At 38.5% G+C, this 16,994-nt stretch overlaps 1 protein-coding gene across 3 annotated transcripts in view; it reads left to right on the top strand.

The window, feature by feature from the left end:
* Positions 1-5,460: 5,460 nt before the first annotated feature.
* Positions 5,461-16,994, top strand: part of RFX3 (regulatory factor X3) — a 117,542-nt gene continuing 106,008 nt past the window's right edge. For all 3 annotated transcript variants that reach the window (XM_021531727.2, XM_021531725.2, XM_077790526.1), the window contains exon 1: positions 5,461-5,750. The gene's annotated coding sequence lies outside the window, so the exon portion shown is untranslated. The remainder of the gene's footprint in view (positions 5,751-16,994) is intronic.

Raw genomic sequence — 16,994 nt, 5'->3', positions numbered from 1 at the left:
GGCAAATCTATTACACTCAGTTATCGTGCTTTGATTTCCTTCTTTATGCCATTTTTGTATATACAAACTTCATACAGCTTTTTAAAATACTTTCCAATGTAACCCATGGAAGGTGTATTCCATGAGTTCACATAACATGTTTTATTTGCTGATGCAGATGCAAGAGCCTCTTCTCAGTGTTTAGCTGGCACCCACTTAAGTCCACCAGTGTATAGGAAGCACAGAGGGTGGAGCAGAAAGTTTTCAGTATGTACAGCTTATGCCATATGCTGCAATGCTTTTCATGCACATAAAAGGCTAGGTGTCACCAGTTTTACACATGCTCTTTATGATGAGCCTTTATGATCAGTTCTGGCAATCTTGCCCCTTCCTCATTCCAGCAAATGATGGTATTGCCCATGACTTTTATATCGGAATTATCAACAGTGGGCCACAGAGAAACCTACGGGGAATCCAGGAAAGTGCACTTCTTGTAAAACTGTGTGGACAGAGTGTTCATAGTACAAGGAAGACACTAAACTGATGGTCTAAAAGTGATGTCTCATCAGCCACTGATGAAAGGACCAGCAGCAAGGACAGCATATAATTTAAGAAAATCAAGTATTTTCTATGTAGAAGACATATCAATTTATCCTCATCAAAACCCAGGACTTGCAGAGCAGTACAGCAGTAGAACAGAGTGCCTAGGCAACCCTAAAGTGTACTGAGTGTCCTGCCCAGCAAAGCAGTGAGGCCATCTGTTCCCATCCCCAAGGTCAAACATGCAGACTGCACAGGCATTTGAGTCAGCAAAGAAAAAGGAGTCTAAGTTCCTCAACTATATGGTACAGACTGACTGAGAAACCCCTGTGTACCTGAATGATCAACAAGGGAGGTGACTGTCCTCTTTGCTCTAGTGAAACTCCACCTGAAGCACTGCATCCAGCTGTGGAATCCTTGGTACAGGAAAGACATGGACCTATTGGAGGAGGTTCAGAGGAGAGCCACAAGCCTTAGGGCCAGAGCAACTTTGCTACAATGAAAGGCTGCGAGGTTTGGGGTTGAACAGCCTAGAGCCAGATGGCTCATGGGAAATCTTATTGTGCCCTTACAAGAAAGATTAACACAGACCTTTTAGTAGAGACTGTAGCAATAGGACAGGGGTAATGGTTTTCAGCTTAAGAAGGCTATACAGACTAGATATTTGGAAAAAATATTTTACAATGGGGGTGGTAAACACTGCCAAAGGCTTCCCAGAGAGCTAGCAGATGCCCCTGGAACCATTCAAGGTCATGTTGGATACAGATCCAAGCAACTTGATCTAATAGATGTCCCTGCTCACTGCAGGGGCATTGGACTGGATGACCTTTATGAAAGTCCATTCCAACCCAAAATATTTTAGGACTGTGATTCTGTGACATTGCAGGATGCTAACTGAAGGGGAAAAGTCAACATAAAAAACCCCATATACTATTCCTGCAAACTCCAAGGGACTGACCTTATGGACCAAAACACCAATTAACCCTGTACAAATCTCAAAATATTAGTAGGCATCTGGAGACTGTGTACTTCATGTAGCTGGAGTAAAAGTATGCAGATCACCAAGTAAGAGGGAATATTCACTCCATAAAGGGGATAAGCAGAAAATAGTCAAGTGAATGACTTGTTATGGCTACAAGATAATAGAAGAATAAGATTGTTATATGTCCTACATTTACCCAAAAGGTAAGTAATAACCAAGTAACTAACTTACTTAGGTAGAATTGTTTAGTCTTCTGTATATTTAGACAGTATTGAAAAGAATAATGCCCAGCAAGCAATTGGACATTGCAGTGTCTAGATCTGCCTAAGTTGCCTATCCTTTAACATTGGCATCTATACATACCTCCTTTGACTTTTTCCCCACATCATGAGCAGTCTTGAGAATTAAAATCACAAAAATCAACGGGACTAGACTTCCGAGAAAGCAAAAGGGCTTGTTTCCTCCTATAACAACTTCCAGACAATTGGCTTTTCTTGATGAAAGATTTTGCAAATGCAAAGTTTATACGTAAGTTTAAGGGGTGACTAGTGAAGTTCTTGGAAAAGATTCTCTAAGGTAGGTAAAAAAAGATTAATTATGCAGAGTTTAGAAAATCACTGAAAATAGCCATAGGTTGGCAAAGTTAAACAAGTGAAATGTGCTTATGCTTCTTATTGCACTTGTCGAGGCATTAAGTTACACTATGTGGACCAGTAAGTATACCCACAGTCTGAATCAGTTTGATTGGTCTTACACATTTTACTTTAGTATTCTGGATTGTCTTTGTACTGCTTCATAAGATAGCTACCTACTGTGTTCTGCACAACATGGCTGACAGGAATGGCTTATGGCACGTTCCAGATATGCAACAAATGGCAGGATGTATCTGAAAACCTTTTGGAAATGCAAACAACCTATGAAATGGACTTAAATAAAAAATGGGCAATGTCATATGAAATTACTAGACAAGCTAATTATGACTTTATAAAAAAAATCCAAACTCTGTAAGATTCTGTATTTTGTAAAAGTTCTTAGGGATAGCAATGTAACTCTGTTGAAAATAAAAAGCTTAAAGTATTATAAATCTAGTATAAAAAAAAATTCATAAGAATAGTCTCCCATTACCATTCTCAACATTGCAGTAGAAATTCCTGCATATGACACCAGTTATTTTTTCAGATGTGTTGGAAGTTTTGAATCTGGCAACAAAAAGTGATAATTTTCAAAGTACATAAGCAACTTCCGTCCAACTATCTTTTAGTAAAAAAACATTGATTACATTCTGATTATTCCTCATCCACATAGTAAGGTATAAAATTACTTTGAGATATGCAGCATATTCTGCATCCAAACAAAAAACACAAGGCTTTTAGCAACCCAACCACTTTTAATCAACACTGCTTTCATATTTAAATTTGGCAGATTGTTTAATACTGTCATTAGTTACAAAAATTCTATGAAGGGACTGAATGTTTTAGTGATTGTCTTGCAGCAAATAACTGTTGAATAAGTTAAAAAAAAGACTTCATCATAAATAAAGATGAAACATGCCTTCTTTGATAAAGATCAATTGATAAAATATTGGGATACAAATTTCCATTAGGTCCTGACTGATCTAAGTGGGCACTTCTGCAAATTAACTTCATAGATAGAAGCATAAAAATATTGAAGTGATTAAATAATCTTTCTGTAACAAAAGTAGTGACTTCCCTTTAAAAAAGAAATGGATAATTTTCTTACAGACTGAACTGTTGCTATAGATTCAAATATTCCCAAATATACTGGCTCAGGGAAGATGTATAGTGATATTTATATTTCAAATTTCTGCCAAGGCCTTGATTTGTTCTTTCCACACAGAGAGACACATGAAGTTCCATGATTTCAGGAAGAAAACCAACAGCCCAATGCTTTTATCCTCCAACTTTACTGCATTCACTACAGCTCACTCTACTAAGGTTGCCAAGCACATAACAATGTGAGTGACAATCGACACAACAGAAAATATCCAGAATTAAAATCATTAAGATCAATGCTTCCTTGAGCAACATAGATGACATGAATGTTGCTAAAGCTTTACCGTGGAATTAGGTCACATCACTCTGGCAACAATTTTCTGGTAAAACTACTCAGTATCTGACTCCTCTATTTGGTTTTCACCTTGTTCATATGAAATTTAAAATTGCATAAAACAAATCATAAAACCTTTCCATGTGCAAGCTAAATTAATGTACCCATATTTGCTAGATAGAATGAAAGACACTTACCAAAATATCTTTTATCTTTAATTGAATGCATTGCTATTTTTATTTAATTAGATTGCTTACAGTTGTGTCTTATTTTCATGTTTTTGCAAAGGTTAGTAGTGTGAGCTCTTAAAACACCAGAGGTTGAAGATCTCAGCTGAAGTTTCTAGTTTAGCATCTCACAAAAATTAGGTTCCGCAGTAGAAATATCAAGACATAGCCTCAGTTGAAGGGCTTTAAATAGTTTTATTAATTCAAGATTGTTCTGTTATAGACTTAAATCTCTGTCAGTCAAGATCTTGTTTGTATATACTTAACCCTATTTCCCAGTATTTTTTAGTAAATAGTTGCTACAGCTTAAGATGGTTACATAGGGTTCTGAAAATCAGTAAATCTACTAATCTAACAGCAATTTCAATTTTTTTCTGTAGGGACAGGTGGAGTAGAATTGGTTGTAGACCATTCCACACAAACACCAGGTGCTTTTAGCAGGAGGTATGAGAAAGATGTGTCTGGTAAACCATGGGTTGTTGAACATGTGAGGACACAGACCAGTACATAGGTGAAGAATGAACTCCACAGTTTACATGGATTATAGCCAAGCCTCACCGGTCACACCGACTGCTGTAACTGTGTATAAAGTTTCAGAGATGCTTTTCTGGTTAGTAAAGGGCTGCAGATGGGGATGCACAGGGACTACCGGAAAACATAGTAGCAGCCAGTAGATGCAGGGGCACTGTATGTTGCCTCAACTTATACATACCCACAGGGGGAACGTTTTGAAGATGGCGGAGCACTGGGCCAGGCTGCCCATCGAGGTCCTGATTTCCCTTTCTCTAAAGACATTCAAAACCCACCCGGCCACGTTCCTGTGTAACCTGCTCTGGGTGACCCTGCCTCGGCATGGGGGGCTGGCCTAGATCATCTCCAGAGGTCCCTTCCAACCCTCTACTCTGTATGCACCTGGAAGGAGCAGACACCGCCTGTCAGGAGAGCACTCTGACAGGTTATTACACTTAGTGGTAACCTCCCTTGAAGTGTTTAAGGAAAGACCGGACATGGCACCAGTGCCATGTCTAGATGACATAGTCGTGTTTGGTCACAGATTAGAACCGGCCATCTCAGAGGTCTTTTCCAACCCAAGAGGGTCTGTGGGTCGGTGTGCCAGCTGGGACAACGGTCCGGCCCACGTGGGCTGCGAGCAGCCACCGGGCACTCCGGGCCTCGGCTCGGCCCCCGCACGAGTCCAGGGCCGGCAGGGCTGACGCGGGGCCACCGGGGAGTCGGCGGGACAGGAAAGAAGACGGGCATGGTGGCGGCAGCGCTTCCCCTTCCATCGCCGCTTGTCGCCGGCGATCCACTCCTCCTCCTCTTCCTCCCCCTGTCGAAAATGGCAGCGCGGGCAGGGGCGGTGGGGGAGCGGCGCGCCCGCCGCCATCTTGAGGCGGGAGGGACGGCGGCCGCCGAGCCGCTCCCGCCCGGCCTCCTGCCGGAAGTGGCGTCAGAGCCCGCCGCTCGGCCGCCCCCCCCCTCCCCGCGGGGCCTCGCGCCGCCGCCGCGCGCCCCGCTCCGCGCCGGGCCCGCCGCGCGCGCCCCCCCCGCGCGGGCGCGGAGCCGGGCGGGCGCGCGCCCCAGCCCGGCGGGCCGGGGCAGCCGGCGCGCGCCGGCCGTTACCGCAGGCCCCGCCCCTTCCGGGGCGCTCGGCCGCGCCGCCGCCCCCGCCTCCCTCCGTCCGCTCGTCGGTCCCTCCCTCCCGCTCCCGCTCTCCTTTTGTGAGTTATAGCAACCGTTGCCTTGTGAGTCGAGCGCCATAGTCACCGTAGTCCTGGCGACTGTTACCCATCAACAACAGCCGCTCCGCTCCCGCTCCTGCTCCTCCTCCTCCTGCCGCTGCTCCGCACCCCCTGCCTCACCGTCACCCACCGCCACCACAACAACAACAACCGCAGCCGCCGCCAGCAGCAGCAGCGACAGCGGGAGCGCCGCCGCAGCCCGCCCCGGCACAGGTGAATGCTCGGCGGGCGCACCCCGGCCTTCCCTCCTCTTTCTCCGCGAGGCATCCGGACCCGGGCTGCGCCCTCGGGCTGCGCCGGGCTCGGGGGCCGGCGAGGGGCCGCGGGGCTCCCCGCCGGCCCCGCGGCCCGCCCGGAGCGCCGTGCGCCGGGGGAGCGGGCGGGGGCGGGCGGGGAGCGGGGCCGGCGGCCGTGCGGGCCGGCGGCCGGAGAGGCTGGGCGATGCCCGGGACGCAGGCACGCTGCGGGACCCCCGGGACAATCGCTGGGATGCGGTGGGTGTGCGTCTGAGTTGGGTCTGGTTTGGACGGGTCGGGAGATGGAGAAATCGGGGAACGCGCTGCGGCCGCAGTCAAAGGTTAATGGATTTAAACCTGAAAAAAGCCGTAGGGTTGGAAGAAAAGATGCAGCTGGAGACGGATCCTGTAGGACGGCAAGAGCAGGGGTCGGTTTCCCCTTTTTGCTTACAGGGGCCTTGTTCTGATTTGATTTGACTACTAAATGACTTAAATGTTGCAGGTTTTCTTGAACTTGCTATATCTTTTAACGATACTCTCGTGCTATCGATCATATCGAACCCCTTTTTTTCCTGTGCTTTCTCTGTGTAATTTTTTCTTCTATTCATAATTAATATTGCAGTTTGTTTTTGTGCAAGCTGTATTTTCTTTGTATTGTGAAGTGGGGTTTTGTTTATTCAATACCTCCACCAATACATGCATAGGGTAGCAGGTTTTTTTCTTATCGCACTCCTTCTGCAGGGAATTGTTTTTAAATTATGCTTTCCTACTGTCAGTGTAGCATGGAACAGTGAACGTCTAGGTCTAGTTTATTGCACAGTGAGTTACCTGCATGTGGAGAGAATCTATTTGTTTCCTTAAACTCTCCACTATTAAGGAAATTCAAGATACTGACTGTGGGTTTCAGCACTAAGCAGCAAAGAAAGGAGGAAAAAAACAGTACTAAAAAGAACTCTGAGTGATTTTGTTAGTGGTACTGCTTTTCAAGAGTACTTTTGTGAAAGAGGGAAGGGGCAGCTGCTTACCCCTCAAAGAGATGTAGTAGGACTCGTGATTAATGAGTATGGTTTCCTTCTTATTTTTAATCCAAAATACTTGCTTTATTCATCCATTTCGTGGTTGCTTATTAATATCTAAAGATTTGCGTTGTCATTGATGTCAAATCATACTCCAAATACTTCTTGAATTTTTTGGATGAAGTGAATTTTTGGCATCTTTTATGGCAATTAAACATTTAATATCGTAACATTTCCATACCCAGTTGCACTCTCCCCTTTGACTTGTCAAGTAATGTGTTGTTTTGGTAGACTTTATTCTTTCTAAAGTGGTGACTTACTTATTTTCTTATTTATTTAATAATATAACTAGGAAAAAAACAATGCTCTTGTTTTTAATCTAAACCTTACATTTAATTGTATGTACACCTTTTCCATTTTTATATCCTTAGATATCCAATGTAAGATATGAGATTTGTATCAATTTTTTCAAGCAGGTATTAACTACAAAATCTGCTAAGTGGTTAGTGCATTGTTTGATACTGATATTCCTTGAGGCAAGGCATATTGGATTTTTTTTTAAGAGTGTTTTAATATTTCATATTTCACAAGAACTTGGAAAATAAATTATTTTAAATAATGATCAAAAACCTCTACATCATCATCTTTTAATTCTTTAACTCCAAGATGAGGCTGCTGCGTACTAATTTTGTAGGCCCTGGTGTAAGTAAGTTCTAAATACGTTAGGAATTTTCAGGGTGACTTCTAGTAGGGTATCAGTTATATGGCACATCTAAGTCTCTATGAATTTGTTGCTACTTTCTGTGATTCATTGATTTAGAAATAATTCCTGGCATCTACTGTTGTTGAAAAGAGACAATGTCAGTTCTGCACCATACCTTTCTTAAGTACCTGTCTTAGAGCACGACAGAATATTGCTCAGGATGTCTTTGCAGAACATGTATCCAGGCTGCTGGGTAGCGAAGGAAAGTGTGTGCCTATGTGTGAAACAAAGTTTCTGTTCTAATTCTGCGGGGTGATGTATACAGGTGTTTCTGAAAAATCTTATTAAAAGCACATGGTTTTGTCTAAAATCAAAGACCTTCATAGTACTATTCATCTGCATTTTCCTTAGCCAATGACTACAATTTGGAAAATAATAAAGCAGGTGTAATCACTGCTTTTAATATTATGGACTTCTCTGAGAAAAGTATTGACTCTTTATTCTTTCTGAGATACTGCAGTGACCACAGATGAGATCTGCATTGTGTATCCTGATTCCCTGATGTCCACAGCTAACAAAATAGTTGGTGTTTGTGATGCTAACCAGTGTTTAAAAATTACTTAGCTTGTGATATTTATTTATTTATTTATTTATTTAAAATTAATAGGCTTTCATGACTTAGAGTGTGGCTGTCTAATTTTGTTTCAACATATCCAAACAAACCAGGAAGGATCAGGTGCTTTGTTGTGTTACTAGTAAGCTAACCTACATTGTGCTACTTTGGAAAAATCCTTTCAGTAGGGTAATGTAGGTAAATTAAATCAGCATCAAAGATAGTGTTAAAAGCTGTTAAAGATTTTAAAGTCATGGTGCTTTATTAGATAATCAGGTTTAGCTTTGTTAGCACTATCCCACTTCTTGTTCCTTCCTGACAGGGTATCGTTAATCAAAAACTGCCTAGAGAAATAAATGTTGAACTTTTATTTCCATACTAAACTTCTGAGAAGTCCAGCTGCTTTTGTTTGCTTCTCCTACTTGAAACGTAAGCCAGTGTCTAAAATGCAAGAGTACTTTATCATTGTAGTTCCTTTTAGTGTTGTAGCTATTGCTTCTCATTTTCGTGCTTTACTTTGAAAGGCTTTCTTCCCTCTGAAAATATTCTAGATTAGTTGTATTTTTTACCTGCAGTCTTCAACAGTTTACCATCCGCAGGTATGTGTCATGCAGAATGCTTACAAAATGAATAGGCTTTTAAAAAATATATATGGCTATTAAAATATTTTTAAAAAATAATTGTCAGTTGGAAAGACATAAGAATGCGCTACAATACAGAATAAAAAATAAGCTTTCAGTGGCAATGTAGTGTCCTGGTAGTTGGAGTTCCATTTCAAAATTGAGCTCCTTGTCAAATTTTTGTACTAGAGTACAAAAAGAAGAATGTTTTGAAATTATCAATGAATTTTTTTTTTTTTTTTTGGGCCAAGAATTAGGGCTGAAAACTTAATGAGGCTTTTAAAATTAATAACTAAAGTTTAAGATCTTTTATTTCAATTAGCCACAAGTTTATTGTCAATGTATTTTGCCTACAGTTGGTTGTCAATCAGAACAATACTTCACTTTTCTCACAGCTAAGATTTTGATTTTTATATTTGGCTAAATCTAGTTTGTTAGAGACAGATGGCTGATTTAAACAGGTGTCACTTTTATTTCTTGTGCGTTGTATTGAAACTTCCAGAGGTTTACAAAAGAGCTTCCTAAGGCAGATGGTGATGTCCACTTCTGTGATTAGAAAAATATACTTTTGTAGGAAATTATTTTCCTAGTGACTAGGTGTATTTTAATAGTTTGATATGTCATATTAAAATTTATGCTCTGATAGTTAAAATGTCATAGCAGAATTTGAGATATTTCATATAATACAATCATTTTAAAATTTCTCATTGGACTTTTAAGGGAGATGTGAGTATTCTAGTGTGAAAATCAGCAGTTTGAGTGTGTGGATAGTTGTAGACCTAATAATTGTTACTCTTGCATGACCAACAGCAGATATATTGCTTGATGTAACATTTTGTTTCACTACCTTATCTTTTCTACTTAAAGATTATTTATTTTTGGAATATTTTTTAATAAAAATGAATTACTATTAAGAACACAGGATTAGTGTCAAACTAATGTATGTTTAATTTTTTTTTTCTGTCACCTTGCTGTATTAGCATATCTGCAGGTTTCTTTTCTTCTAAAAATTTTTATTCAGTAGTTATAATTTTCCTTAATTACAAAAGTTTTTAATAGGGAAGAATGAAATTGAAGTTAGTTTTCTAATAATTTTTTTATTATTTTTGTTTCTAAGGACTCCTTTTTTCTTGTTTTTATGTTGACTTTTTTATTGCAATGACTGGTGTTTATTGTTAGTTGTTTTCTTTTTCTAGAAGATGCACCAGAGGGTGCTGTGCTATTTGAAATACAAAAGGAAAGAAAATCCTGGAAGTTTGTTCATTGAAATGCATTGATAATGCATATGAGCATTGAATAAACATTACTGAAATTTTCACACTTTTCTGTGCAGTGCAATATAGCAAACTTACTGTTTTGACAATATTATGTTAAAAATCATAGAGGAAATTGGCTGTTCGGGATCGGATTATGTCTGTGCATGTAAATTCACATACTTAAAATGCAATTTCTGTTCATCAAAAGAAAACAAATATTTATATGTAAATTATGTCTGTTTCACTTGTAGCTAAAACTATAAAAGCTATATACTTATTGAAGTACTACATGAACTCATGTAAGACACATGCATTTTGGAGTGACCTTTATTGTATATTTTTCATTTATAAGTCTATGTTCACATTTTATGTAGCTCATTTGCTCATATGTGAGCCCTTTTTAAATAATGTATTGCTGTATATAGAATTCTTTCTCACTGAATCTCTTCCTAGATGAAACTGAGGTTGGAATGGAATGCAATTCATACTTACGAATTGCAAAAAGAACAGGATATTTTTCTCCATCAATCAGTAGTTCTGGGAAAGAAGGCCACCAACCCACCTCCCCCGCACACCTTCCCCCCTACAAAAACAAAGAAAAACCCCAAACCAAACAAAAAAAACAGACAAAGCACAAACCCAAAAAACCCAAAAAACAACAATGAAAAAAATCCCAACAACAACAATAACAAAAGAAACCCCAAACCAGCCCTCTACATATTTATAAGTACCAGTAGGTTTGATTTTAAATTAATTCTCTATGGATATATGAACCTGTCATATTAGAAATTGATTGTAGTAACTTCTATAGTTTAGGAATATATATTTTTTTATCATATCCTGTAAGATTAATAAGGCAATATGTTTTTCCTATGTGCAGGTGGTTAATGGTGTTGAGTTTAGTGTAATTTCCCTTTGGAAATGTGCAAAAAGACGTAGAGTGTATCTAGGGTAGTACACCTTAAGTTGCTTAGTTTTGGACACTATTGCAAACAATTTAGTTGTTCTAACTGTTCCACTATTGTAAGTTGTTCAGTTAGTTAGGAACTTCAGTTTTGGTGTCCTAAAATCAAGAGATGGTGGATGGAATATATTGTAAATTCTATTTTATAAAGAAATATACAATAAAAAAGTTAGAGAGACTTGGAAGGTTAATTTCTAGCAATTTAGATTTCCTCTTTGAATATCTAATATATTTCTAACCTGTCTTCTTTAAATTCTTGCATGACATTCATAGCAATGCTATGAGAATGACGAATATTGTATATGAATAACTGAATTGTGTAGCCTTTGTAACTTTATTCATTCATCAAAGAGAGGAAAGAGGAATTTAGTACTATTTTTAAAGGTCATTTCATTCACCCATAGACTAAGTATGTTGAGTACATCTCAGCTTCTTAGACCATCTTTGAGTGAACAATATATTTATTTCTTTCATTTCTTCTTATTGAAGACAGATTTCAAGTAAGTTTATGAGGCCTTTAAGGCAGGAACCATGTGTTTAGATTTTGTTCATGCTTTGGATGCTGCTGCTACAACTAAAGATCAAAGCCATGTTTGCTGTTTATGTACCAAGTAAGTGAATTCGCTCTTCTGTTTTACTTTGTTGTTTAATCTAACTATGCTTTCTCTTACATACCACTTCAGGGATTTTTTTTAAACTCTGAAACTCAGTGTAGTTAAATCATGAAAGATTGCAAAGTAGGAATAGTAAGAGGCATCTCTGTTGAAAGATGAAGTATGTCACTTTGCAGGTGCTATTGACTCAGATTATTCTCCCTCACTTAGAGGTATTCTGGGGTTCAGTTAACCCCAGAGTAATACCTCAGTTAGAGGTATTAAGGTGTTCTGGGGTTTTGGTTTTCTTTTGTCTTGATTACTTTTTGTGTGCTGCTAATTATACATCCTTTACAAGGAACTTTAAAAGTATAATAGGATTCCATGACAGAACTACTTACAAGACAGTTATTAAGGTTATAGATAGCTATTTATTTATTCAAAAATACATGTTTGGCTCCAATGAACCAGTTCATGTCTGCTGAATTTTCAAGTGATTCTCTAATACCTTTGGTCTGATTTTCTTCCCTCCTCCCCAGAAATTCCAAAATCTGGGGCGGGAAGAAGGGAGAGCAGTCTTGCTTATGTATTTCTTTTAATCTCACAATGTTATTGGATGTTTATTGAATTTCTGAAGTTTCCTTTATAGTGGATTAGATGACTAGGACTGTCAATTTGTACTACTGTCTTTTGGTGTGATCTGTTGCAGTATATCTACAAAGCATTTTGAAATGTTGCTGTTGTACTGTGTGGCATCATCTTAACAAAATTAGTCTTATCACCTGAGCTTTTGCTTCCTTGCATTGTGGTAGAATTCAGCAGTGTGAAGAGCTAGGAGTGAAATTAGCAGTGAAATTAAAATTAACGAGTTGAATGGTAAAAGGTAGTTAGCATTATCTAAGGAGAACATCTATTTATTATGGGTAGGGGAAAGCAAAAAACAAAAACCAAAATAGCTGTAGTTCTCATGCCATTGGAAGGAGTGGTCAGTGTCAGGATTTATGACTTACATTAAATGTCTCATAAATTTCATTACTTATTTTCTCTTTAACTGCTGCAAAAAGTATTCAAAATTCTCCATTTAGAGTCCTAACTGTTTTGTATTCCCAGTAAGATGTCTGTTGTATTCTTACCTCTTTATTGTTCTGTGGCTTGAGAGTAGATACAATAGAGTTACAGATTTAATGAACGAAGCATGTTTCCCACCTCCCGTTTTTCCTGATGAGATGCACATTGTAGTTCTTCCATTAGGAAGGACATGTGGCTGTACACAAAGGATTGTTACTTTGTCTTTCTAGTTAATACTTTATATATTGTGTTTGTTATTGGAAGTCAGTGTTAACTACTTTGTATCTCAGAGAATTTAGAAAAGATTGTGAAGAGTTAGCCTTGCTTTAGGACTACTTTGTTTAATTAAAATACCCTTTTTACTTTTCAGTGTTTTTAAGAAAAATAGTTGTTATATAATTGCCATTTAAAAACTAAATTTTCTCAAAATTTCTTACTGAAAAATCTGGAATAATATAATGATCATCTGATAGGCATTTTATGGTTAAGTTATAGAAAGGTGTTGTACAAATATATATAGTTCAAGAGACTATTACGGTCATTTATAAAACACATGACTCATGAAAACTATTTAGATTTCTTCTGTAGGAAAGCCCAGCTGTTTTCAAAGTTACATTAGCTTTGTATAGTGAGGAGCAGTTGAGCTACCTGTATAATAGCTGATTTATCAAATTGACTGTTAGCCATGAGGTGAGTTGACACATTGTGGTAGCTAAGATCATATCAACATTTGTATTTGTCTTTAGCATTTAGTTCACTCCTATTGTCTTTTGTCCACTCTGTGTTAAATCAATTCAACTGAGTTGCAATTTGCAGAGGAGGTGATAAATAACTCTTCCATATTCATTGTATTGTTTTCCTGACAGATTTAGTAAATGGAAAAATGTAGAATCCAGTGTGTTTCTGCTTCCTCGGAGTTGAAACTGGGTAATATTAATAGCAATTCCATGTAACTTCTAGGAAGTTTATTTGTTGGACTTTCTTAAAAGCATGGAAGCTATATCATCCTTACAGTTGTTTAGGGAGTAGGACATGCTTAGTGTTAAATCATAGATTTAATGTAATTTAATATAATTATTATTTAATAATAAGTGGAGGTAAGTAGAACAGAAATATAGCTTCATTCCCTTATTTTGTGGAAATACATTTGAGCTGCAATTCTGCATTCTGAAGTGAGGCAAGGGTGAAATGAGGCAATTAAGATGAAAACACAGCTCTTCATGGTCTCTTTCCAGGTGCTTTCTGATGGAAGGTTGTCCTGAGTTGCTCTGGCTTTCTCCAACTTCGAAACTCCTTTCTAGTGTAAAGTGCACAGTCCTGAGAGGGTATTGCCTGGAACAGTAGTGAGCAAGTAAATGTATAGAGATTTCAGTATGCTGAGTCTGTAGAGGTGTGGAGATGAGAAAGGCTTAGGGTTTTGCAAACCTCAGACTAGTTCACAGAATTCAGGTTTTGTGTCTGAAGTACCCTTTGCTAGCAAACTTATGTCATGCTGAGAAAATGTTTATTTGCAGTAAACTCAGAATTAGAGATGGTCCTATAAAGCAATATCATAATTTATCATGTAAGTAATGATTCTATCTTATGAAACAGATTTTGCAGTGTTTTAAAAGTTGTGGGTTTACACTGATTCAGTTTTATCTGTTTTGTTGTAGTGGTTTTTTACTGCTGTTGTTTCAGGTCATTCAGATAGTCAGTTGTCAAACATTATAACCTTATGAACTTGTGTGGTCTGGGATATCCAGATTTTATGTTACTATTTTATATTCATACTTCCCGTGGAGTAAAAATTAAATTTCAGATATTAAAATTTCCTGCCATCATCTTGATATGGGCCACTGAGTCAAATTTCCTGTACTTAATAGGGCTTGAAGGTTTTCAGTATTTTCACTTCTTGGCCTACTTTAGTATTTATTTCTTCTTATTGAATTCTGAAGAAACTGACCTTTCTTGAATTCAGGGAAGAGCTGGACACAGGATCATGATTTCAGTGCAGTGACCAACTCTCATGACCTGATGAAGATGAATTCTTCATGCAGCCTCAAATCACTGGTTACAAGTTTGCTTGTCACAAACATATTTCAGGCAACTGAGATTAAGAGAAGTTTTAGGATTACTTTCCTTGTGAAAGATTGCCATATAAGGACACCCACTTCTTAATTTCAGGATGAAATATTAGATTATTTGGCTAAGACTTGTAACAACACAGTGCTGTAAATCTCAGAGACTTTTAATGTCTTGTGTCCTTAACACAGACGTAAGTTTGAGATATTCAGTTTTTGTGTCATCATAGTTCTGTTTTCTGTTACATGCTACGATCCAAAGATGGTAACTCTTCAGATACAGCTGAATTTCTTGAAAGCTCAGCATCAACAGACTGACCATCTATAGTCTACTGAAGAAAGGGTTAAACTGGAGCCAGTAAATTTTTTTTTCCCTGTACTTGAAAATAATGAATATTTTGAAAAACTACAAACATTTTCTTCCTGTATTTTATAAAATGGGAAAAGATGTAATGTCCAAGTGGATCTGGCTGATACAAATTATGTTTTTGTCATCTGTGATAAAGAAAGCCATCTATGTGTTTGTAAATTTTGGTTAGAAATGCTTCAGTACTTGTCCCAGAGTTTGTAGTATAAGAATGGGAAAGTAACAGGTTTTGGCCATTAAAAGCAGCTTGAAGATGTTATTGTGTATTAATAGTGGGAATTGAGATATTGATTCATAATGTGTTACATCCTGTGATAAAATTACATGTGTCATCTCCATAAAACAAACTGCATAGTCACAAGTATAACTTTGTTTTATAGCTATGCTTCTGACATCCCAATGATCTGTTCTCTTTGACTAATATTTAGATTTAATTTTTAAAAATATATTCATTCCACATGAAGTACTTCTGTCTTCCACAGACTGATTTAAAAGCATTTTATGTGCTCTAGTTACAGGATTTAACTTGATAGTATGGGAATGGTTAAGTTTACTGTAATGTTGCCAGAATGATTTTTGCTTTCTTGTTTCCTCCTTATGTATATTTTTTTATTATATTTGGACTATTGTTGCATAGTTATATAGTTCCTAGCTAGCTCCAGCATTTTTCTCTACCCTGATAGGCAGAAAGGCAAAACATGTTCCAGAGGCTCCAAGCCCCAGGGGTCCAAGGTCCCTATCTTGTATTGGTTTTCTTTGAGAGCTAAGGTTCAAACCAGCTCTTGGAGACATATTTTCATAAATAAAGTTTATTTCCTATCTAAGCTGAGGGGGAATTCAGGAAGGGGTAGAACCAGGGTAATTACCTCACTGCTTGTGCTTCTGATTGGGGATTCTTTTCAATTATGCTAATTTGTAAAACTTACAAAACTGTATTCACCCTGTGTGGGATGGGCATTTTTACATACCTGCCCCTTCCAGGCCTCCAATAAAGACCAGCCTTTATATTACCTCCTATACTAGTATTGTCTCAAAAGTGTATTGCTCATTTCCAGATGTTTAAGGCATCAATAAACCCAAAAGAACAGGAGGTGCTGAGGGTACTCAGTGCAGGATGGTGTGCAATTTGCAGTTGGTTTGGTTAATTGTTTGGGGTTTTTTTCCATGAAGAGTGAAAGAAATGTGGAAGATATTTTTATAGGAATAAGAATCATCTAGCAAGACATTTTATTTTAATCTAGGTTGTTCAGCTTGTCAAGTGGATTTACTTGTGTTAGGGCAAAGGGTAAAACTGGTGGTTTTCACATCACTGACTGGTATGTCATTTCTGTATTGAGATATTTTCTCATCCTTCACAGGGTGTTAAAAAGCTTATATTTTCTTACAGCAAACATAGAGATTATGTCTTATAAACACAGTTGTCTTAGTGAAATCTGGAACAAAGGCGGTCACTGAAAAAAAATATTTTGTCCTACTTCTACAAGAATCTTCTGGCCAAAAGGAAGAGAACTGCCAGGCCTGTGAAGCTCTCTAGGGCTTCACAGACCTGTAGCTGCAGACTGCAGCGTGGGGGCAGATTGAGACTATAGGTTGGGTGAGACCCCAAGGTCCATGGTTGTCAGGTAGCTGAACATGTGCAAGCAGTGTGCCTTCACATGGGGAAGATCAAAAAATATCTCTTGAGCTGTATGGACACAGGTATAGGCAGGAAATTGAGAGAAATATTTATTCATGTCTCTTCGGTATTTATTATACAACATTCACATGCATTTCTGCTTTTACCATTACTCTTCTGCAGTTGTGGGAAAGATGTTGGTTCGAGTAAATTCAGCAAAGGGCCACTAAGATGATCAGGAACTAGAGTGCACGTCTGTTAATAGGCACTGAAGGACATGGACTTTGTTCAGTCTAGAGAAGAGAGAGTTACAGGGGTCTCAACGGCAGCCTTCCCTGGAAGT

This window comes from Lonchura striata, chromosome Z (genome assembly GCF_046129695.1).
Source record: "Lonchura striata isolate bLonStr1 chromosome Z, bLonStr1.mat, whole genome shotgun sequence".
Lineage (NCBI taxonomy): Eukaryota > Metazoa > Chordata > Aves > Passeriformes > Estrildidae > Lonchura > Lonchura striata.
Note: the sequence above shows the minus strand (reverse complement) of the source record. Positions and strands in the feature narration are given on the sequence as shown.